The 24,217-nt window shown below is 34.2% G+C and overlaps 1 pseudogene; it reads right to left on the bottom strand.

Moving 5' to 3' along the window:
* Positions 1-2,294: 2,294 nt before the first annotated feature.
* Positions 2,295-2,496, bottom strand: LOC143641235 (U2 spliceosomal RNA; annotated as a pseudogene).
* Positions 2,497-24,217: the final 21,721 nt, after the last annotated feature.

Raw genomic sequence — 24,217 nt, 5'->3', positions numbered from 1 at the left:
TACTGCCCCTCTTTTAAAAAATAAATAAATAAACATAAAGATTCTTCACTATCATGAAATACGAAACAAGTGTTCAGATTTCATGATTATGTTTCAAATGCATATATTTAATATTATAGTTTGCTTAGAATTTAATTTTAAAAGTTCATAAATTGCAAATGGCTAATGTGTCCATTAATTACTTTGTTTCTTTACCAATGCTCTTTTTCACTAAAGCCTCCACAATAAACTGAGGAGGATTGGAATGAAAGCCATTTATAAAGATGGGGAGAACTGAGAACAGAAAGCCATTATTTGGTATCCAACTTCACCATCTGCTTAAGCACTCATTTTGCTGTGCTAATTCTGTGACTATAAGAGCAAGGAAGAAGAGAACTGGAAAAGGGGTGTTGGGAGATGGGGAGGCAGAGCTGTTGAGCAGCTGAATTTTATTTATTTGTTTGTTTGTTTGTTTATACTGTTTGGAGGACTCAAGGTATGTATTTCCCAGGAATCAAGAAGACCATGTAGGAGGAACAGAACTAAAGTTCCTCAGTCATTGTTATGCACAAAATGGTTACGCACTGGGACAGAGAGCTCTACTGGCAAGAAAGCTAGAGAGATGGTTCCTTATGAAGGTATGGAGCTCCTGTTGGAGCTGAGGGAAGTATGGAATTCCACCATGACCCTTCTACATTTCTAACCTATGCACTATTAGAGCAAATCAGCAACTGGGAAGAGAGGAAGAAGTGGTGGACCATACTACAGTCAAACAGATCATACATTTGTCTCTTTCCCTCTCCTTTCTCAGGCTGCAAGCACATTAAAATAAGGAGGTCTTGAAAAGAAAGGAGGAGTGTTTCTGGAGCAGAAGACATCTCCCTCTTTCCCCACCCTCCAACACTCCAGCAGGACATGGCTCTCAGCTCAAGTCTATGTGCAGAGGTGATATTCAAATGAGATGATACAAAAAAAGTCTTATAATGAAGTGGATTTTAAATAACCAGAGTGAATGAAAAGTTGTGAAATCTGTCAGAGATGTCAATAAGAACATTTTGACAGATTGCAGTGGAAGGCAGTGATTGTAGAAACACAAATTGCTTCATGTTTACACCCCCCACTGAGATGAGACTACTCAATAAACCAGTTTGATGTGAATTTCATAGCACATGGTCCCTAAACACAAGTTAATTCCTTCTGGGGCTTACCAGAGAAAGAGCAATCTGTTTTAGTTTTGGGAGGAAACTGCCAGTGTCAGCCTTGCTGAGAGACACTAAGTCTGTCTGCAACCTGGAACCCTCCTAAGGAATTTTCAATAGCAGTTTTGACCCCAAACGATGTTTTCCTGCATGCTTTCGTGTACCATGCATACCATTTGAAAAAAGCACACTCATGCATTGCTAGTGGGACTGTAAATTGGTGCAGCCAACATGGAAAGCAGTATGGATATTCCTTGGAAAACTGGGAATGGAACCACCATTTGACCCAACTATCCCTCTCCTCTGTCTATACTGAAAGGACTTAAAAACAGCATACTAAAGGGACACAGCCACATCAATATTTATAGCAGCACAATTCACCACTTGAAAATTGCAGTTTCTTGAGGACACTCTGTACATGATTCTCAATTTTTTCAGGAAAATTAAATTCATAGTATCCTGGCTTTTACTTGCCTGACACATTGAACTTCCACAACAGAGAATATTCAGAGCCAAGGTAGTTAAAAACTAAGAATCATCATCAGTGTAGCATTTCCTCAGTGAATGTTTTAAACTTTATTCCCATTTATTTGATATATTCTGGTCATTTGTTAAGAAACTGTTTTCACAAAGATATTATCCCCAGAAAATTAAAGATATATTCTTCCTTCTTACTCAATGATGAGCTTTAACATAATTTCCTTCAACTCACCTTCTTCACACTGAGAGTTGAAGTGCTGGTAGCTGGATATTTTGGGGAAGGGCTCAATATCATAGTAACTGGTCTTAAAACCCTAGAAAATTCCCAAGGATGTATAAGAAAATTGTTAAATTTCATGTTCTCCTTCAACGGTCCACTTATCCATTAAGTAAGCATAGGACGATAAGGTCATGCAAGGTGTCTCAGCAAAAGATAAGTCCATTGTGGGAGGACTGAGTAATCTTGGTTAAACCTGAGTGCACAAGGTTTAAGGTAGACTAATATGGTTTCAAAGTCCTCACAAAACAAGGGAAATTAGTATACTTGCAGATGAGTCCTAACCATTCAACTCATACGGTTATTGCAAGGTCTTAATTGGGGGATGATACTTTGAAATATTTTGTGTAGTGCATGAGATCTCATTTAATTCTCTTTGGGACTTAATGCAATGCAAAGTAAGCAATAATGGCTTCTAAACTGTTTTATCGAATTGTGCTATATTGCCATTACCTTTCCCATAAAAGAGCCTAATGTGCCTAGTTTAACTTTCTAATTAATTTACTACAATGATAAGAACAAATACTACACTTGATCTTAGCCAAAAGGCCAAGAAGCTATCGATAATCTATTCATTACTAATGGGAATTAACAAACTGAGACAACCTGACATGTTAGAAGTACTTTTCCTTAGTATTTCTTTCAATGTTATAAAATATCTCAATATTTTATGCAATTAGGATAGGATTGAAAATCCATTTCAAAACTTCTTCATTGAATTTGCAGAAGACGCATACCCTATTCCGCAATTCAAAGAGCATCTGAGTTTTTTAATCTTTTTTAATTTTTTCCTGTGGAGGGGGTACTGGTAAATGAACTCAAGGACACTCAACCCCTGAACCACATCCCCAGCCCTATTTTGTATTTTATTTAGAGATAGGGACTCACTGAATTGCTTAGGGCCTCACTGTTGCTGAGAGTGGCTTTGAATCTGTAATATTCTGCCTCAGCCTCTAGAGCCATTTGGATTATAGGCATGTATCTCAATGCCCAGCTAGTTTTTTTTTTCTGCTCTATTTTATATATTTTTTTTATTTTTTATTTATTTTTTAATTAATTTTTATTGTTGGTTGTTCAAAACATTACATAGTTCTTGATATATCATATTTCACACTTTGATTCAAGTGGGATATGTACTCCCATTCTATTTTATATTTTATTTTTTCCCCTTTTTAAAAATTTTTATTTCATTTTATTTATTTATTTTTTTATTGTTGGTTGTTCAAAACATTACATAGCTCTTGATATATCATATTTCACACTTTGATTCAAGTGGGTTATGAACTCCCATTTTTACCCCGTGTACAGATTACAGAATCACATCAATTACACTTCCATTGATTTATATATTGCCATACTAGTGTCTGTTGTATTCTGCTGCCTTTCCTATCTTTTACTATCCCCCCTCCCCTCCTCTCCCCTCCCCTCTTCTCTCTCTACCCCCTCTACTGCAGTTCATATCTCCCCCTTGTATTATTTTTCCCTTTCCCCTCGCTTCCTCTTGTATGTAATTTTGTATAACCCTGAGGGTCTCCTTCCATTTCCATGCAATTTCCCTTCTCCCTCCCTTTCCCTCCCACCTCTCATCCCTGTTTAATGTTAATCTTCTTCTCATGCTCTTCATCCCTACTCTGTTCTTAGTTACTCTCCTTATATCTAAGAAGACATTTGGCATTTGTTTTCTGGGGATTGGCTGGCTTCACTTAGCATAATGTGCTCTAATGCCATCCATTTCCCTCCAAATTCTATGATTTTGTCATTTTTTAATGCAGAGTAATACTCCATTGTGTATAAATGCCACATTTTTTTTTATCCATTCGTCTATTGAAGGGCATCTAGGTTGGTTCCACAGTCTTGCTATTGTGAATTGTGCTGCTATGAACATCGATGTAGCAGTGTTCCTGTAGCATGCTCTTTTTAGGTCTTTAGGGAATAGATCGAGAAGGGGAATAGCTGGGTCAAATGATGGTTCCGTTCCCAGCTTTCCAATAAATCTCCATTCTGCTTTCCAGATTGGCTGCACCAATTTGCAGTCCCACCAACAATGAACAAGTGTACCCTTTTCCCCACATCCTCGCCAGCACTTGTTGTTGTTTGACTTCCTAATGGCTGCCAATCTTACTGGAGTGAGATGGTATCTTAGGGTGGTTTTGATTTGCATTTCTCTGACTGCTAGAGATGGTGAGCATTGTTTCATGTACTTGTTGATTGATTGTATGTCCTCCTCTGAGAAGTGTCTATTCAGGTCCTTGGCCCATTTGTTGATTGGGTTATTTGTTATCTTGTTGTCTAATTTTTTGAGTTCTTTGTATACTCTGGATATTAGGGCTCTATCTGAAGTGTGAGAAGTAAAGATTTGTTCCCTCTTTACCTCTCTTATTGTTTCTTTTGCTGAGAAAAAACTTTTTAGTTTGAGTAAGTCCCATTTGTTGATTCTAGTTATTAACTCTTGTGCTATGGGTGTCCTATTGAGGATTTTGGACCCCGACCCCACAGTATGTAGATCGTAGCCAACTTTTTCTTCTATCAGATGCCGTGTCTCTGATTTGATATCAAGCTCCTTGATCCATTTTGAGTTAACTTTTGTGCATGGCGAGAGAAAGGGATTTAGTTTCATTTTGTTGCATATGGATTTCCAGTTTTCCCAACACCATTTGTTGAAGATGCTATCCTTTCTCCATTGCATGCTTTTAGCCCCTTTATCAAATATAATATAGTTGTAGTTTTGTGGATTGGTTTCTGTGTTCTCTATTCTGTACCATTGGTCCACCCGCCTGTTTTTGTACCAGTACCATGCTGTTTTTGTTACTATTGCTCTGTAGTATAGTTTGAAGTCTGGTATCGCTATACCACCTGATTCACACTTCCTGCTTAGTATTGTTTTTGCTATTCTGGGTCTTTTATTTTTCCATATGAATTTCATGATTGCTTTCTCTATTTCTATAAGAAATGCCATTGTGATTTTGATTGGCATTGCATTAAACCTATAGAGAACTTTTGGTAATATCGCCATTTTGATGTTGTTAGTTCTGCCTATCCATGAACAGGGTATATTTTTCCATCTTCTAAGATCTTCTTCTATTTCTCTCTTTAGGGTTCTGTAGTTTTCATTGTATAATTCTTTCACCTCTTTTGTTAGGTTGATTCCCAAGTATTTTATTTTTTTTTAGGATATTGTGAATGGAGTGGTTGTCCTCATTTCCATTTCAGAGAATTTGTCACTGATATACAGGAATGCCTTTGATTTATACGTGTTGATTTTATATCCTGCCACTTTGCTGAATTCATTTATTAATCCTCCCAGGTCCCAAGTATGGTTTACTGAGTTCTGGGTATCTGAACTTGGACAGAATATTAAAATATGACAATATGTGTCATAATATTTTCTATACAAAAGAACATTTTTCAAAATCTTAAAAGAAGTCTCCAAATTAAGCCCATATGATATTAACATAGACAGACCATATGAAGGAACCTGGTATATTAACCTAATTTGGCCCCAAAGAGGTGACATTAAATACTACCTTGTTGGAGGCTGTGAACGTCTTGGGTAGAGTAGGAAAAGGAGTCCAGGAAGGACACCTTGATACTATCTCCTGCTCCCAGCTTGGTTCCTTATGTGTTGATTCTCCATTTCATTGTTTGAGAACATCTCTAGAACCAGACTTTACACTGCTCTTTCTGTTCCTAGTCAATACAATGCTGATGATATTTTGGTATGTGCTCCGTGAGCAGGGCCTGTCTGCTTGTGACATGGCTCCTGGAGGCCATGGCATTCTGAAAAGTGGCAAAGTCCCAGATTCCTGTGCCAGGTCTGAACCATCTGCACAACCCTAAGGAAATACCATCATTGTGACCTTAGTCGGCCACAGTGGAATTACACACAACCAAATGAGGAAATCCCTGTATATGCAAGAGATTCTTTAAGTAAATTAAGATTCTTAACTGTAATTTTATTTTTATTAATGGAAATAACAACAACCAATAAGACTCTTGATTATCTGTAACTTAGTCTAAAAATTGAGCAAAAGACAAAGAGTCTATAAAAATCTTTCCTGATCTCATTTTAACCTAAATCCACACCTTTGAAAAAACTTAATGAATCAAATAATCAGCAAAACAACTCACATAAAGTAATGTAAAAGCTGCTGGTACAGAATGCATATGGTTGGGTAGGAATTATCAGCATCAGAATCTATCACCATATAAAAATAAAATAGGCTTAATTCCTAGGTATAAAATGCATTAAGTTGTTGAGATACAGAGAAAATAGAAGAAATGGGAGAAGGCCGCAAAGAACCACATTCTAAAGATCAAGACTCCAATTTACATTTGATGCCAAATAACAGAGGCTCTGACTAAGGCTGAATAAGCTGGCACTCCAACCATTCCCAGGGAAGGAAAACTTCTGTGAGTCATGTTGGAATGAGAAAAGCCATGTGTTATAAGTAAATGTATCCCACTGGGATGAAATTAAAAGGGGATGGACCAGGATTAAAAATACAAGAACTCAATAAACCTTTTAGAAACTAAAAGCTTCTTATTTTTCCAGATCTGATTGTGCAATCAGCTAGAGGTTTGTAGACCCACTAATATCAGAGTGGGCTGTACTTATCTCTAAGAAGAAAAACTATGGGATTAAGAAATGGTAGAGTTAATTTTCTAGCACTAGTGGTTTTTGCTATATGGAATGCCTTACCAAATACTCGGGGAATTATTTTGTTTATCTTGTCTGCCTTAAGTTGTCACTGAGAAATGTCAAGCCTAAATCCCCAAAATAGAAATCAGAGTCAATGTCCAAACTACTAAAGGAAAATTATTTCTCTTGGAAGGCCAAGTCATAGAAAGATTCTAATAAGCTCATTTCCTCTTAATAATCCAATGTTGATATTTTGCCTGATCACATAAATTTTCAGTGAGAAGACATGTATAATTGAACAACAATACTTATCTATTTATACTCTCCAAATGTGGTTTGTGTTAGGTTTTAGTTGCTACTATATAAGAGATCTTAAGAATAAAGAGAAAGGTGATAACTCCTTTTATTCTAACACTGATATAAGTAATCCCTCAAATTATTCCTGAAAGGGTTAACTTTTTCCTAGTTTTATTCATGCTTAAATAAATTTTTCACATGACGTTTATGAGGGATCATCTATGGCAATCATCAGGTAATACAACAACACAGCCCTCTCTTTTCAAGTTGCATACATATGGGTAAAATGACAAGTGCTTAGAGTGATTCAGTTAATGGTCCATGGCCTTAAAATTTGTGAAATATAATCACCTCATTCATCATTTGCAAAAATAAATTTTTTATCTTCTGTAACAGGAAATTAGGTGGCTAAAGGCTGAAAGTACAAATCCATCTTCAACTAATAAGGTATTAAGCGGCACTAGCAGATAGTACACTAGCTTCTCCCAGACTAGGGACACAGAGAAGTGATAAGCCACATGAAATATTCACCATCAGGACTTTCGAGGTAGGCAGATTCACAACAACAGCACACAAGCTTTGTCAGGAATTGTTGAGAGATTGAAAGCATACTTAAAGGATTTATTAAAGCAATAGAGACAACCTCGACTCCAGTTACCGTGATTGTAGGGATTTTTATGGCCATGTGTTTAATCTTCCTGTGTTGTAACAGATAAGTTATGCTTTCCGCTGATTTGTGTACAAAGAGTTTTCTCAATCTTTTCTAGTACTATATAGTACTGAGGTATAGCTTTTTGACTTGCTAAGTGAAGCATTAATAGGACTGTCAGCAACAAGATAGAACAGGCAATAAATATTAAGGTTTAATGTTAAAATGATTTATGCTGTAGGGAATATCATCCTAGATTATAAGGTATGATTATTATCTTTCATAATAAGAAATGATGGGAGAAATAGAATGTTGGCAAAGGAAACTTTCTTAAGCTCCCTTCTCATGAAAATATTTTTTACAGGAATATATATGAGATAAGATCTAAATCTTCCAAGAGTAAAGTTGATTCAAATAGGTGCTTAATAAAATATTGCTGTTCTACTATAGGATTTTTGTAAAGGTTGACACTGGTCTTTTAATACTTGACCAATTCATTCACTGAAACTATTTCATAGGAAAAATAATTTGTAGAATGTTTTATGAATGAACTACAGGTAGTAGAAAATCCTTCAGGGAATGAAGACCTGAATAAAGGCCCATGATCCTATTCAAGACACCAATGTAATGACAGGTTGATTTATAGACTTAAGTGAGCTCCAGCATCTTCCCCTCCCTGTGTACTTGCATGCTATTTTCTTCTGCCTTGAGTGTTAGTTGCCTATGGGTGTCAAACAAATTGTAGTATCCTGAGATTTATATTAATCTCACAATTACTATGTATCAAAAATACAAGCCTAGCTGAGTAGGTTGGCACATGCTGTAACCCCAGTGACTTAGGAGGCCGAGGCAGTAGAAGGGCAAGTTCAAGGTCAGTCTCAGCAACTTAGACTTAGCAGGGCCTTAAGCAACTAAGTGAGACCCTATCTCAAAATAAAATAAAATAATAAGAAGGGATGGGGATATAGCCCAATGGCTGAATATCACTGGCTTCAAACCCTGGTACCAAAAAAAAAAATCCAGACTTAATCACGAAACTGCTTATGATATGGCAGTTTTCATCCCCTAGTAAAAGATATCTGACAGGGGGAGGATGACAAAGAGAGTATCCATGATGTGTACTCCAACCTTCACATATCTCAAGGTGCAAGTGGCATCCTGTGGCTTTTACAGAGTTCGATTGAACAGAGCAGCCTATGAGGAGAACAGCCCATGTTTTCAAGGGCTAACTCACCCTATGAAGACCAAGAGGTACTGATCATTTGGGGTCCCACTTGGATGCCCTATTCTGCCTTGCAGTTTACCCTTACTATATCCTTCCAGTTATATTGAACTTGTAGTAAAGGGATGTTAAAATCTGGAAAGATTTGGCTTCACCCAAATAGTCATTCCAAGTTATCTGAAGCAGTACAAAACAATCCCTACTTTAGGGAGGTCCCTTTATGTTCTGGGCACAGTATCTGTAAAACATTAAGAAAAACAAGGTATGGATAAACATGTTGTTCTGATTTCCTAAGTGGTTACAATGTTCACTCTTTTGCCCATTTTTCCTCCTAAGTATTCATGTTTGTAACCCTCTGATCTATTTTGGATTTAAAAATATATTCAGCAGAGTTACCTTTAGGAATGCCACCCAAAACAGTAAGCTTTTGAGGAGAGTGGGTCTTCTTTTTTAAAAAGCTCTAAAGTTAATTTGGAAGGGCATAGAAATAAATGGAGTGCAACAGTTGGTGTCGCCAAGAATCCCAAAGGGAAGGGTTGTGTGATAAAAGACAGTTCGAACTTCTAAGATGGCATTAAACAGAACTGAGAAAAACCTAGAAAGTGAGAACATGTTCCTCTGATTTTTTTCCTTTAATTTTGGATAAATGCTATTCAATACACAGATTTTCAACTAGGGAGGCACTTTTTTGACTGTTTACTACATTATTCTTTGATCACTAAAATGCATATCAACAATCAATAAAACTGTAACTTTCTCAATTCTTTAAGAGATAAGATCATTTATTAATCTGTTTGTAGAGCATGGAGGTCTGGAATTCATTGCTTTTCTGTTATATTTCCCCATTAGAACAAGATTGTGGAATCTTGTCTATCAGAAGGAAATAAATGCTACTTAATTATTTTATTATAGAGAACCTCCTATTCACTTCAGTTTGCTATAAATTTAATCCAATTTTATTTAATATTGAATGCCTTAGAATTTTGCCACAAAAATTAAATACAAATATTTAGTGTCCCATGTCATTAGAATTAATTATGAATATAAAGCTGTATTAAAATTCATCTATGTACACAGACACACATATTTTATACTCTCTATATAAAAATATATATATGGCTATATATACTTAATGGATATAAAATATCATTAAGATATACAAAATTGCAAAACAGCACAGGAAATTAAGTGGTGGAGGCTTAATATGCTTTTTATTTAATAAATAAGCTTTTCCATCTTGTACTTGGAATCCATATGTTGATAAATTTTACATCAAAACAGAAATTCTGTACCTAGAAAAGAAACAGTCACATAAAGACAAGTTTTTATGCTAAATGAATAATAAATTATAGGTTTTGTGTTCCTTTGATTTTAGAAGATGCATAATTTAAAATGATAAATAATTAACATATCAAAGCATTCTAATTTAACTGATGAACAAGAACAGCTAAGGCATAAAGTTGGCTTGCCACTTTCAACACATCTTTATAGTAGAGAAATGTAACAGCTTTTTATTACCAACAATTATGCTTCCAAAGGGTAATTTCAGTTTATCATTTTAAAATATTAGGAAATGTCAAAAAGTTCCATTTCTTATTTGGGGTGTGTAAGTACACCGTGGTGAAAGACAGAAAGAGAGGCATAATTAGCTGTGTGCTATTAACAACCAGCATTTAACTTGGCCTACTTCACTGAAGCATGATTTCTGAGTGGCATTCTCATTTTCATTTCCACACATATTCCTCCTCCAATTTGAGTCTACTCTGTAAACATTAAAAAAACACTAACCCTGGCTTTGTTACCGTCCATTTGGTAGATACTAAAACAGTGCTCTATGGATGTGGTGTGGATGGACATCAATACATTTGTTTATATTTACTCTGGGGACAATCAATAGAAAAACTTCTGTGCTTTTGCAAACCAGGGATGAAGGTCAGCAAGCTAGAAACCAGGCAGACTCTCAGAATTTTTAGCTTGAAGGTGCTAACTAACATTGATTTACCTGGTGTTCTTTATATGGAAATCTCTGTGTTATTCTGAAATATAAATGTTGCTGCTACTAATTCATGCAGATTCTTTTGAGATTAAAGCAGTAATCATGAAATAGTTTTCTTTTTAACTTTTGCTGAAATACTGTTTCCTACCCTTTAAACAAAGAACTGGTAGAGAAAATAATAATTATTAAAACTCAAAGAGGTAATTATTAGTGATAATGCTGTCCATCATAGCGCAAATGAAAGTTAGAAGAACAGGACAAAACTGACCAGGTACTATTTTCCAGGCTTAGACCAAATCTGTCAATAGTTTGGTTTTTGCATGTAGAAATACAATTTGAAGTAGAGCTCTTCCAGCTCTGATTTGTCACATCAGCAGAAATTCAAGACCTTCTATCAAAGGTCCAGATGGTAACTCTGAATAAACATATCATACCTTAGAGTAGCACATGTCAGTTTAGATAAGCCACCTCGGGAAAATGAAGCTTAATGTATCGTAAGAAATATAGAAAAAATGGCACAAAAAAGCAATAGATTTCAAAATAAACTGTGCATTTAAAATATTTTCTTCTTTCCACACTTTGATGCCATTTTAAATTCAGAATTATTAACAAGTTGAAAAAAAATAAGATGAGTAATTTTACCAAACACATATAGAGTAAACCAATCCTAAAATTCCATTTATCAGTTTTAAAAGCCCAAAGGAATTCAGAAATAGCTAGGGTTACTGGTACGTAAGTTCTCTGATCATAATGGAATAGAACCAAGGATTAATAATATGAATTCAGTAACTTAAAAATTAATTATATCTTTCTAGGTAACTAAAACACATTCTCAAGGCTTGAAATTATAGGCAATTCTTAGGAAATTTGAAAATACTGCGTTAGAATTTCTGAATGTGTCCAAAGCTTCAATTAGAGGAAAATTCATAGTGTCAAATCCTTCCAAATCAACACATAATGTAATTTTAGAAAACACACACACACCAAAAAAATAAGGCAAACAAAAATAAAATAAGAAAAAGAAGATGGGGAATTACAGTGCAAAAGAAAAAGGGAAACTGATGACACTATGAATTTTTTTTTTAATTTACAAATCTAATTAACAAAAGAAAAAAACACAAGTATAATAGCTTTCGAAAGATAAAGTGAAATAACAACTCTAGATTTAAAAAAAGTATCATATTTAACTTAATGCTAATATACTTAATGCTTAGAAAAGCCTAAATGAAAGACTTGGGTAGAATAATTGACATTACTAAAATCAATTCAGATTGAGTACAAAACTAATGTATAATATCAATAGCTTTGTCAGAATCACAACAAAATATTTTTCTTTCCTATAGAGTTTTTTATAAATATTCTTAGGGAAAAAGTCCACTGATAACTCATTCCTATAATATAGAAAATGTAATAGTGTTCTTTATTTTAAAGATAACAATGTCATCATAAAAATTTTTGATGTTCACATGACACAAAAAGTAAATAATCTGATTTTCATTCATAATTTAAGTACAGATGTCCTAAGTAACTCCTTTCAAATGAATTTGTCATCATATTAAAAACACAAAAATGGGATCAAGTAGGTTTATCCCAGCAAAGTAGAGTGATGTTTAAAGACTTTAAAATAAAAGTACATGTATAAAGACATGCATTGGCATGAACATACTTTATATACAAAGATATGAAAAATTGTGCTCTATATGTGTAATAAGAATTGTAATGCATTCCACTGTCATATATTTAAAAAAAGAAAATCAATTAAATAAAAAAAGAAAATATATATTTATCATATCCAAACTTTAAAACAAACAATCCATGTCACAATCTTGCTAGACAGTTAAGCCTGTAATATTAAAATGTATATATGACTTTATAAATAAGTAAAATCATTTTTTAAGAACTAGAAAGACCTTTATTTAAAAGAATGGGATAATTAGCTGCAGTTATGGCTCAGTGGTTAAGCACTCAACCAGCACCTATGAGGCACTGGGTTTGATCCTCAGCAAAAGAAAATAAAAGAAAAGAAAAAGAAAAGAAAAGAAAAGAGAGAGAGAAAGAAAGAAAGAAAGAAAGAAAGAAGGAAGGAAGGAAGGAAGGAGGAAGGAAGTAAGGTTACTGTGTACATCTACAATTAAAATATATAAAAAAATAAAAATGATCAAATAAAAAATTATATTCTTCCTCATTAGCCTTCTATCTTCATCTTAAATCCCCTCTGTTTTTCATAAAATATAATATCTAACAAAATATGATACATATAATCTGGACAGTTATTCATAACATTGTGTAGAAGAAATGTATGATTCCTGTTTATCAAGTGTGTCCAAAGTTGAAAGCACTGTGCCTGACCCCAGCATACTGTGAGGTTAACACAGGCATCTGACCTAGGTCTCAAAGTGTCTTAAACAAACTGTTTCCAGAAAGACAAACAGTTTTAGTTTTTTATAGCATTTTAGGTTCACAGAAAAGCTAGGCAGTAAATTCAAACTTCCTCCACACCTTCTGCACAATCACAGCCTCCTGCCCAAATTTGACAATTTACACTGAGCTTCACACTTGTTGCTGTAACTTCTATGTTTTTTGACAAATATATAATGACATGTGTTCAACACTGATCCTACAGGATGGTTGCATTGTGCCAAACATCCTCCATGCTTAGTTCATCCCCCTCTCCGTGTTTCCCCTGGTAACCACGATCATTTTACTTATCCAAAGATTTGCCTGTTCCAGACTGTCATATCACTGGAATAATTTCAGATTGGATTTTTTTTCACTAAATAATTTCTTACCTGTCTTTTGGGAACATGGATAGCTCATTTCTTTTGAGCACTGAATAATATTTTATTGTCTAAATGTATCACAGTTTACCTATTTACCTACTTAAGGACATCTTGATTGCTTCCAAGATTTGCAATTAGAAATAAAGTTGTTATAAACACCTGTGTGCTGTTTTTGTGCAAATAAAAGTTTTGAATTTATTTAGGTCAATACAAAACGCGCGATTGCTGGGTCATGTGTAAAAGCATGATTAGTTTCTTAAGAAAGTGCCACATGATTCCAAAGGTGGTTGGATCATTTTATATTTCCAACACTGATTGAAATTTCCTGTAGTTCCACATCCTTGTCAGTATTTAATGCTGTCTATGTTTGGAAGTTTAACCATTCTGGAGTGGATATAGTGGTATATTATTGTTTAAGTTTCAATTCTTTAATAAGATGTCAAACATTTTTTCATTTGTCATCTGTATGTATCTGTGTTAAGGCACTTGCTCAGATGTTTGCCCATTTTTTAGGCTGTTTTCTTATTGTTGAATTTTAAGAGTTCTTATATAGTTTACATAATAGTCCTTATTGAAATACGTTCTTTGCAAATGTTTTCTATCAGTCTGTGGTTTGTCTTCTCTGTTTTCTGATAGTATCTTTCAAAAATACTGAATTCTTTTTTTTAATTTTAATTAAACCCAGATTATCAATTATTTCTTTTATGGATTGTGTCTTTGGTGATGATCTTAAAAAGTAACCAACAAACCTAAGGTTATCTAGATTTTTCTCTTATTATTCTACAAGTTTCACATTTTTTAAAATTTTATATTCAGATTAAGCAAATTTTTGTGGAAGATGTAATGTCTGTATCTATTTAGAGCTATATATTTCTGCATGTGGATATTTTTACACCTAAAGCATTTGTTGAAACAGTCTTTTCTAGTTTGTCAAAGATCAGTTGACTATATATACAAGCTAGTCTATTTCTGCACTTTCTATCCTACTTCAATGATCTATTTGCTGTTTCATAAGTATCACCATTGCTCTAATAGTATAGCTTCAAAGGAGGTGTTAAAGTCAGGTTGTGTCAGTATTCCAACTTTTTTTTTTTACAAAAAAATCTAGTATTAGCTCTTGTATTTTCCTCTCAATACAAACTTTCAAATGAGTTTGTCAACATTCATGTAATGACTTGCTGGGATTTTGGATTTTGCACTAAATCAATACATCAATTTGAAAGGAACTAATATCTTGGCAATATATCTTTCCATATGGTTATTTCTTCTTTGATTTTTTTCATCAGTTTTATGGATTTATCACACAGATTTTGTACATTTTGGCTTTAAAAAATTATTTCTTATAAACACATACTAATTATGCTTATTAATAGGGTCCAGTGTTATATCAATACTTTCATAAAACTTGCATTGATCTAACCAAAAAATCATTTATTTAACTTCCATAAAACACACCCTTCCCACATCCTAGTAATTACTATTCTTCTTTCAGTATAAGAGAGTACTTAGAATACATGTCTTCCAGTGTCTGACTTACTTAAGTGTCCTATAGTTTCATGTGTGTAGATACAAATGATGTGCTTTCATTTTTCTTGTATGGGAGAATAATATTCCCTTGTGTATATATATAGCATCTTTTCTTTGTTCCCTCATCTTTTAATGGGCAACTAAGTTGATTCCATATTTTAGCTATTTTGAGTAGTTTCCCAATAAACATGGGTGTGAGGTAACTCTTTCATATGCTGATTTCATTTCTTTTTGATATATACACACAAGTCGCATAGCTAAATAACATAGTAGACCTATTTTTAGATTTTTGAGACACCTATACTAATCTGCCAGTGTTTCTTTTTACTCTACACCTTTGCATGTTTTGTACACACACGTATGTTTACAATGGCCATTATAACTGGGGTAAGAGGTTAGATAATATTGTAGTTTCATTTCTGCTTCCCTGACAATTAATTGTATTGGGTATTGATTAGATACATTTGTTAGTTATTTGGGCTTTTTTTCTCTTGAGATGTGTTCATTCAGGTCATTTGTTCATGTAATTATACATCCATCTCTTATTCTATTAGATATATACCTGTGCATTTCAATTTGGGGAGCAAATGTATATTGTATTATACTTTCATTTCAATATCCACATGGTCATTGTTGGTATTTAAGAAAGTGATTGGCTATTACTTGTTAACTTTATAGCCTGCCGTCTTGCCACAATAACATGATGGTTCCAGGAGGCTTCTATTGTTGTTGTTTGGTAAATTCTTTTTGATATTTTACATTGATAATCATGTCACCTAAGACAATTTTCTCTTTGTCCCAGTTTATGTCCCTTTTATTTCCTTTTCTTTACTTTTACATTAGCTAAGATTTATAGTACAACGTTGAAAAAGTGTGGTGGGAAGGGACATTTTTGTCTTCATCCTGTTTCATTGTAAAGTAGGATTTAGCTGTATTTTGGGGGATACGTTCATTAACACATTGAGGAAGTTCCCTTCTCAAAGTAGCTAGATTTTAAACAAGGACATGGATAAATAGAATATAACAGGTATATCAGGCATTAAAAAACATAAATTCAAAAGGTTCCAAAAGTATATGTTTAAAAATCTCCTGAATCAGAGAGATATGGAAGGAAAAGTGTTAGTAGGAAACAGCAAGGCACTCAATGAACTTTACTTCCCCAAAATCCAGTTGTTTACATGTACCTTAAAAAAATCAGTAAATAATATTTACTTCACTATTTATGCAGGCTAGTGAGTCAGGAATTTTAGATTGGCCTTAATTATGTTCATAATGTTTTGCTTTATAAACAATTTTGTAATTTATATAACATTTATCCTGTGTATATTTTACTGTAAATGAGTCCTAGAAAGGTAAATAAAACATTAGGATATGTCTACCTAGAGTATCATATCACACTGAAAGAGGGATAATATTTCATTCCAAATATTTCCTTGCTATTTTCTTCCTTGAATTTCAACAAAATTGCACTCTTTCAGATATCTCATAGAAAGCTAAAGAAACTACTCATTGTACAAATTCACATCAGAAAAGAACAGAAAACATCACATTATGCATAAGATTGAAAGTAGAAGTCATTGTTATCTCTATCTATACCAGTCCCTCAAATAGTCATTGTTATCTCTATCTATACCAGTCCCTCAAATTTTTGTTAGTCCACCTGTACATCGCTGCTCATTTCTATCATTGATGCTCCTTTGACTTCCCATCCATTCTTTTATTGTTGTTGTTGTTTTGTCTAAAGAATCAAAAATAACTTGTGACTCTGCCCTCTTCCTCTCCTCTCTCTGCTCTCTTTTTTCTCATGCTCTCTGCTCTGTTTTTCTCTCTGCTCTCTTCCTCTCCCTCTCCGTCTCCCTCTCTGATCTCTTTCTCTCCTTCTCTGATCTCTCCCTCTGCCTCTCTGTTCTCTTCCTTTCCCTCTCTGCCCTCCTCCTCTCCTCTCTCTCATCTTTTCCTCTTCTTTTCTTCTCCTTTGGGCAGCCTCCCCTCAAAATCATGTTGAGTTGATTTTCTTTCAAGAAATGGATGACCAGATCCCATGATTTTAGAGACTGTCTCCTTTTTAACTATCTGCTAAAATATTCCAAAAACTTCAAAACATCATCAGAAGGAAAGCAATGTCTGGCAGGTAAAAAATAGTTTTTAATATTCTTCAGTGGCTTCCCTTTCCACCTGGAATAAATCTACATTTTACTATGTCCTAAACATTTCTTTCAATCCTTCCATCATTGCCTCATTTGTTCACAATTCTTCAAACATATTGGCCTATTTCATCTTGATGAACATACTGTACCTGTTCTCATCTTGAGAGTCTCCTACACATGATTTTATTTGCCTGAGTCACTTTTTCATATTCCTCATGGCTCAGTCCATCTTCTCTGTCTAGTCTTAGCACAGGTTTCAATTTCACTTCTTCTTTCTCTTTAAAAAGTTCAGCTTAATGGCTCAGGAAAGGCTGGATAAGAGCGTGAGCTCCATAATAAAATAACCAAACTAATGTTATTCTGTCCTCAATCATTGTGTGGTTTGAGCAACTTATTTACCTTTTCTGTAACTCAGTTTCATGATCTGTAAAGTGAATATAATAATACTTTATATAGTTTTTATTTGTCATTAACTATTTAATAAATAAGAGTACTTAAAACTGTCTAGGACAGAAGAAACATCCAATAAATCTTTATTATTAATATCTTAGCCCTCATTTGTTTCTTCCAAATTTGTTATAACTACATGAGTTTCTCTTTCAAAATCAATTTTTTGACTGCATATCATGATATATTTTAGGGTTTCTGAGAGTGGGGATTTTATTAATCTTCTTGCATGCTTGTTTGTCAATACTAGTAAGGCACATGGCATGCAATAAGGTTGATTCACTCTTCAGAATAATGATGAATGACATAATTGGGAGGTATGTCTTGTCTATGAATGATATAAGCTGGTGAATACCTTCTCTTTTGCCTCTAACCAATTAACATTTCTATTATCATTCAGCAGCATTGTTCTTTATATAAGAAATTTTATAGAAAATTACTCATCAAAATAAAATGGGTAAGGCAGTTCTTTTTTAACACAACTAGCATTTTTTACTGCATGGAAACACATGCTTTTCTGTCTCCATATATTGGGCCAGGTATATGACTAATGCTTCTAAGTGGCATAGCAAAATTCATGTCAAAATGGCATTACACAGTGCTATATCTAAAGAAAGGAAACAGTTGCCATAATAAGGAAACAGTTGCCATAATATCCATTAATGACTTAGAAAATGAACCAGGTGGGCCATTGAACTAAGTGGTAGGGATTATCTTAGCCTTTATTGTGTCCCTCTTAGCCAATGTTTGTTAAGTTCTTCAAAACAAAGGAACTGATACTTGAGCAAACTGCTATGAAAGCAGAAATGGAAGGACAGTCTACTTCTTGCCCTCATTCTGCAATCTATGTTGACAGATGTCCCATGATTAGGAATCTTACCAGCCTCAAAACCCAACTGCTTTTGGACTCTAAATCTTAATGGTTGTATAGCTCAACTTTAACATGACAGCAGATTCAACTGGCAATAAATTTGGTATCCTGCCTTCTAGCAAGAAACAAGCAGCCTTCTACCCACTGAAGCTATTGTTTTCAGAGTCAATGGATTAAAACAGAATCTCAAAATGAAGCTCTTGAGATAATGGATAAATTTTAGGAAAGAGAAAATAAAAGACTGATCATAACAAAAGCAGAGGTGATGGAATAGGGAGTAATAACAAATGTTCTGAAGCTTGAAGATACATCAAATGAGATCGTGGTTTTGGTGACTCAACAAAGGAATGAACTGGAAATAAAAGGAGTGGAACTAGAGTTCCACTCCAAGTCATTGGAGAAAAGAAGTATTTAAAGAGAGAAAGGGAAAAAAGAAAAAAAAAGACAATGCAAGTCTGGTTGATAGGAACCTGTGAAAAGTAATCCTTCAGTCCTGGACTTCTACCAACAGGAAGGGAAGTGTGCTTCTCCTAGGAGGGGCTTCCTCTCCAAGGCCAGGCAGGATCCAGCCTGGAGCATCAGAGACATGAAACCTGGCAAGTACAGAATTAAGGCTTCAGGATGAACAACAGGATTTATTTAGAATATATACATATAGTTTCCTACTATGCTCCTGAATATTTGATCAATTCAAAGGACTGTGATTGCTTAGCATTACCTTTTTTCCAAATGGCACTTTCACTCAGCACTGTATCATCAGTAGGTTGAGTAACTGTTTTATAGATCATTAGAATATGAGGATTGACTTGTAATGGCTTATATCTTAAGGGACTCCCAAGGCCCATATGCTGAAGGCTTGGTGGCCAGTTGATAGTGCTGTTGGGAAGTGGAGGAGCCTTTAGGTGGTGGAGCCTAATGGAAGGTTACTGGGGGTTGCCCTTGAGGGAATATTGGGACTCCAGTCCCTTCCTCTCTTTCTCCTTTTGCTTTCTGGCTGCCATGAGGTTAATAGACCCCCTCTACTACATGTTTCCTGCTTCACTACAGGCCCAAAGGCTATAGCGCTAAGTGTCCATGGACTAAAAATTTGAACTATGAGTATAATAAATATTTTCTACTTTTATTTTATGATCACAACAAAAAGCTGACTAAAGAAAAAAAATCCAGTGCAAGATTTCCCAAGGAAAGATTTTTCCAGGAAAGATTCCCAAAATAGTCATGTCCTCTAACTGTTAGAAGATAGTAGATGAGACTTTAAGAGGGTCCCTTTTGGCCAATGATATGTGTGAATTCCACATGTGAAAATTCCACATATAATTAAATTTACATGAATTTATGTATCTATTAACCTATCCATCTATACAGATCTGTGTTCATGTATGCATAATTTAAGTCATTTAATGAGTCATCTGAAAAGTTCTTTTGAGGAGATACCTCAGCAGGATTTGTACCCTTTACATTCTCTCTCTTTCCTGGGTTCTAGACTATGGATGAAAAGTTTGCAGTTGCAGTGACAAACTTATAGCCATGAAGCAACTATGTAAATGAAAGACAAAGAGAAGGATGCTGGACCCAAAAAGTTAGAATCAATCAACAAGTGTTTCATAATTCTACAATTCAAGTTTTGATTAAAAAAAAATACCTACTTTATTTAAGACACTATTATTTTAAATCTCTCTATTAGACCCAAAGATATTTCCTAATTTCCATTCTTTCCAGTAGATGCCAGATGAAACTTTATGAATCACTGTTTAGAGATACACAAACTGCATTTCATAATTTTCTTTTCTAGTACTTTTTAAGAATTGAAAGGTGAGAGATAAGTTGGCTAGCTTATAATCATAATGATTATACTTTCTAAAAATTCCAAATATCTAGGACAATGTAAGTAGGAATGATATTTGTTGACTTTATATCTATTATAGCAATGTTATGTCATCATTATACCATACACTAATAATTTTAAGATAATGAGTATGCCGTTATACATTTAGAATAGAATTCATTTTGCTACACCATAGTTAAATTAATGGGTGTTCACATGTGTAAATATGTCCTGAGTTTCCAACCATTGTTTAATTGACTCTTTTGTCATTGTGACCAAAAGATCTGGCAGGAACAATTTGAGAAGTTAAAGTTTGTTTGGGAGCTCTTGGTTTCAGAGGTCTCAGTGTAAACACAACCAAATTTATGGATCTGAGCCTGAGACAAGGCAGGCAATCAGGCAGAAAGGTGTGGAGGAGAAAAGAAGCTCAAGACATGGCCACCAGAAAGCAGAAGAGAGCTCTGTTTACCAGAGACAAAATATATACCTCAAAGTCACTTCCCAGTGAACTATTTCGTCCAGCCACATCCTTCCTACCTAAAGAAACCACCCCATTAATCCAGTCAATCAAATCATCGATTGGCTTACACCTCTCAAACCTAAACATTTTACCTCTTAACATTCTTGTATTGTATCACACATGAGATTTTGAGAGACAACCTAATATATAAAATATATCACACATTCATATACATAGACCCAGACTTACATAGATGCAAGTAACTTATAAATTTGATAGCTTTGTTACAACTCCAGTTGTTTTAACAGATTTTTTCTGAAACCATAGATTTTGCAAATTACATAAATCTATTAGGCCGTCACAGCAAGTTTACTTTCTAAAGAAGTGACAGGCTTGATTAGTAAGTATGCCCTTTATCTGTAAGGTTCTTATTTGTCTACCATTTCACAGCAAGCAATTCTGATGAATAGTGCAATTAAACTTTCTGTTATTAAAACAATTAATTGTAAAAATTAAAGACATGATAGGGACAAAATATTAATGCATAAATTATTAGGTTCAGAAATTATAATTATTAATCCATGTACAGTAATTGTGGCATAAACAATAAACAAATTGTATGCTAAAATTTATGATTAAATTTTTTTCTATTCATTTCTTTTATGAACAAAGAGGTGAATTTTACATTGAGCATGTAGTTTAAAAGAGAAATGGTATTAGCTAAGTGCTATCAATAGGCAAGATATGACAATAATGAATTAATACTAATTAGCTACTAAATATAAAAATCTATACACAAATAGGTGTACTTTTCCAAAATAAACATTGAGAATATATACAAATGATGCTCTGTTAATACATTCCAAAAAATTAGGATAATTTTTCCTGGATCTTGCCTTTTACTGTAATTTATAGCTAGAAGGATAAGAATACATATATGTTATGATAAAGCAACTACTTATGATTTAGCACTAAAAGATTGAAGTTCCTAATTTTGTCTTTACTATGTTATAGAATTACTTTTTTTGAACACTGGGCTTGGAAATAACAAAATAACACTTCCAAACTTTCTCTTTTCATTAGTTTTATAATAAATAACTAATAAATGAGAAAGAACACAAATATGAAAGTATTACATAAAAGGGAATTGATATTTTTATTTAACAAAAATATTGCTTTCAGTGAAATGTTGTATTCTTTGCTGACCAAAATGGTAAACATGTGTTACTCTTAAGCTCTTGAAATATGGTTTGCCTGACTGGGAATTGAACTTCTGATTCTCGTAAAATCTAATTAATTTAAATTTAAATAACTATAGCTATTTATTTATCTATTCATTTGCTTTTGTTTGTTTATTTGGTTGGTTCTGGGGCCTGAACTGAGGAGTACTTTGCTAATGAGCTACATATTCAGCACTTTTTAAAAATTTTGAAACAGGGTCTCTCAAGTTGCCTAGGCTGGCCTTCAACATTTAATCCTCCTGCCTCAGCTTCCCAAGTAGCTGGAATTATAGGCATGGGCAGCCCTGTCCAGCTCTATTGTATGCTCTATACTTTTCTACCTCCTTAGACAAAAACTAGAATTATGGAGTTTTGTTAGAGTAGATCACTGACTGGACTATAATCCACAGGCCTGCCTGATTATCATGTTTTCAAAGGCTGTGCATTAACCAACATGCTAGTCTTTACACCATTTGTGTTCCTTTTGCACCAACAAAAACCTTATTAAAACAAAGCCAGTGTCAATAATTCCTAAGTCTCCTGTGTAGAGAATCAGATGTGACTGCGTTACTATTACTGTCCTTGATGGAGTTTGCCTGCAAACAGGACATTCTGTCGAGACATAGAAAGGCAACAGCGGACATGCTTGAAAATGAGCCGTCTACTGTCCTTGGGAGGGCCTGCTCGCAAACGAGGGGCTCCTTCAAAGTTTAGATTAAGTTACAGCGGACATGCTTGAAAACGAGATGTTTGCTGTCCTTTTGAGGGCCTGCTCGCAAACGAGAGGCTCCTTCAAGGTTTAGATAGGTAACAACAGACATGCTTGAAAACAAGGTGTCTGCTGTCCTTGGGAGAGCTTGCCTGCAAACGGGATGTTCTGCCAAGTGGGCTTGGAGGGCGCTGAGAAAAATTTTTTATCTGTTCTAACAAAGAGCAGAGCTCAGCATACTCCAGGTCGAGAGTAGATTAGCCATGAGAAGCGGGTCACTTCTGATTAGAAAGTAAAACTTCTGTGTGCTATGTTTAATTAGTTGAAAGACCTGATTTATTGATGTTGGAAGGCTGCCTTCTTTGTTCACAATACTATAGAAAGATTGCTTGTACACAATAAAGGACTTTTTTTTTCTGCTGCTGCTTCGCTTGCTATGCTTCTTCTTCTTCTTTCTTTTCCCATGCTGACCTGCAAGTGAATTACTGCAACACTCCTGGGCATGATATTGTTCCTGTCTTGAAGACTTTATCTGCTATTGATTTGCACATGAAAAAAGTTTTTCCATCCTAAAAATGTACTCTCAGGATTGGAAGTCTTAAAAGTGATCATATATATAAAGTTCAGTTCCATATAGGAGCTAATTTATAATTCAACCTACTGCAAGAGAAATAACTATTTGCTATAGTACTATTCAAATACTTTACAAGACAGTCATGTCAAATTTTGATACCGTTCAAAATGATATGGCAATTTTGCAGTAATAGTGCTTGATGATTTGTTTTGTGAAAGGAAAATAGGATGAAAGAGCATTTTGAGTATGTGACTGGAAATATAATAGGCTTTATAAATAGCATTTTTAGTAGGTAAAGTGCTGAAGTATTGCTGAAATATCCAGGTAGGTAGGTAAGTAGGTAGGTAGATAGATGACAGATAGGCAGGCAGGCAGATGATAAGCTGTGTTTTCATTGATATTCTAAAAGAAAAAAAATCTGTATTTTATACTGAATAATCTAACTGGATAAAGTTAGTTAATGGAAATATTTGATAATTTAACTCAACCTTTTTAATCTAGTTACATATAGGTACTCAACATTTGTATTGATTGACAAGATTAATCTTTCAAGATGATTCTCAAGTTTTCTCATTTTTTTTTTTGGTTATTTATACAGTAGCCAATGTGCAAAATATATACAGCAATTCATCAAGTAAATCAAGAACATCTAGATTAATAAAACAGAATATTCAACAGTCACCAAGGGTTATAAATGCAAATGATAATATTTCATTTCAGACAGGAATTATTAATTTACATCTGATGGCCTTTTTGATGTGTGATCAAAAGCAGTTGTTACTCAGTGCTTTAATTCTGGTGAAGTTTTGGTGATGCTGGGAGGAGAGACAGGTGGAATGTATGGTTCCTGGGGCTTTTTATTCAATGATGTGACTCAAACACAGAAAAACTTTGATCTGCTTGAATTGGTGAAACTATA

The sequence above is a fragment of the Callospermophilus lateralis genome, unplaced genomic scaffold, assembly GCF_048772815.1.
Source record: "Callospermophilus lateralis isolate mCalLat2 unplaced genomic scaffold, mCalLat2.hap1 Scaffold_91, whole genome shotgun sequence".
NCBI lineage: Eukaryota > Metazoa > Chordata > Mammalia > Rodentia > Sciuridae > Callospermophilus > Callospermophilus lateralis.
The sequence above is the reverse complement of the archived record's forward strand: the minus strand, read 5'-3'. Positions and strand labels throughout refer to the sequence as shown.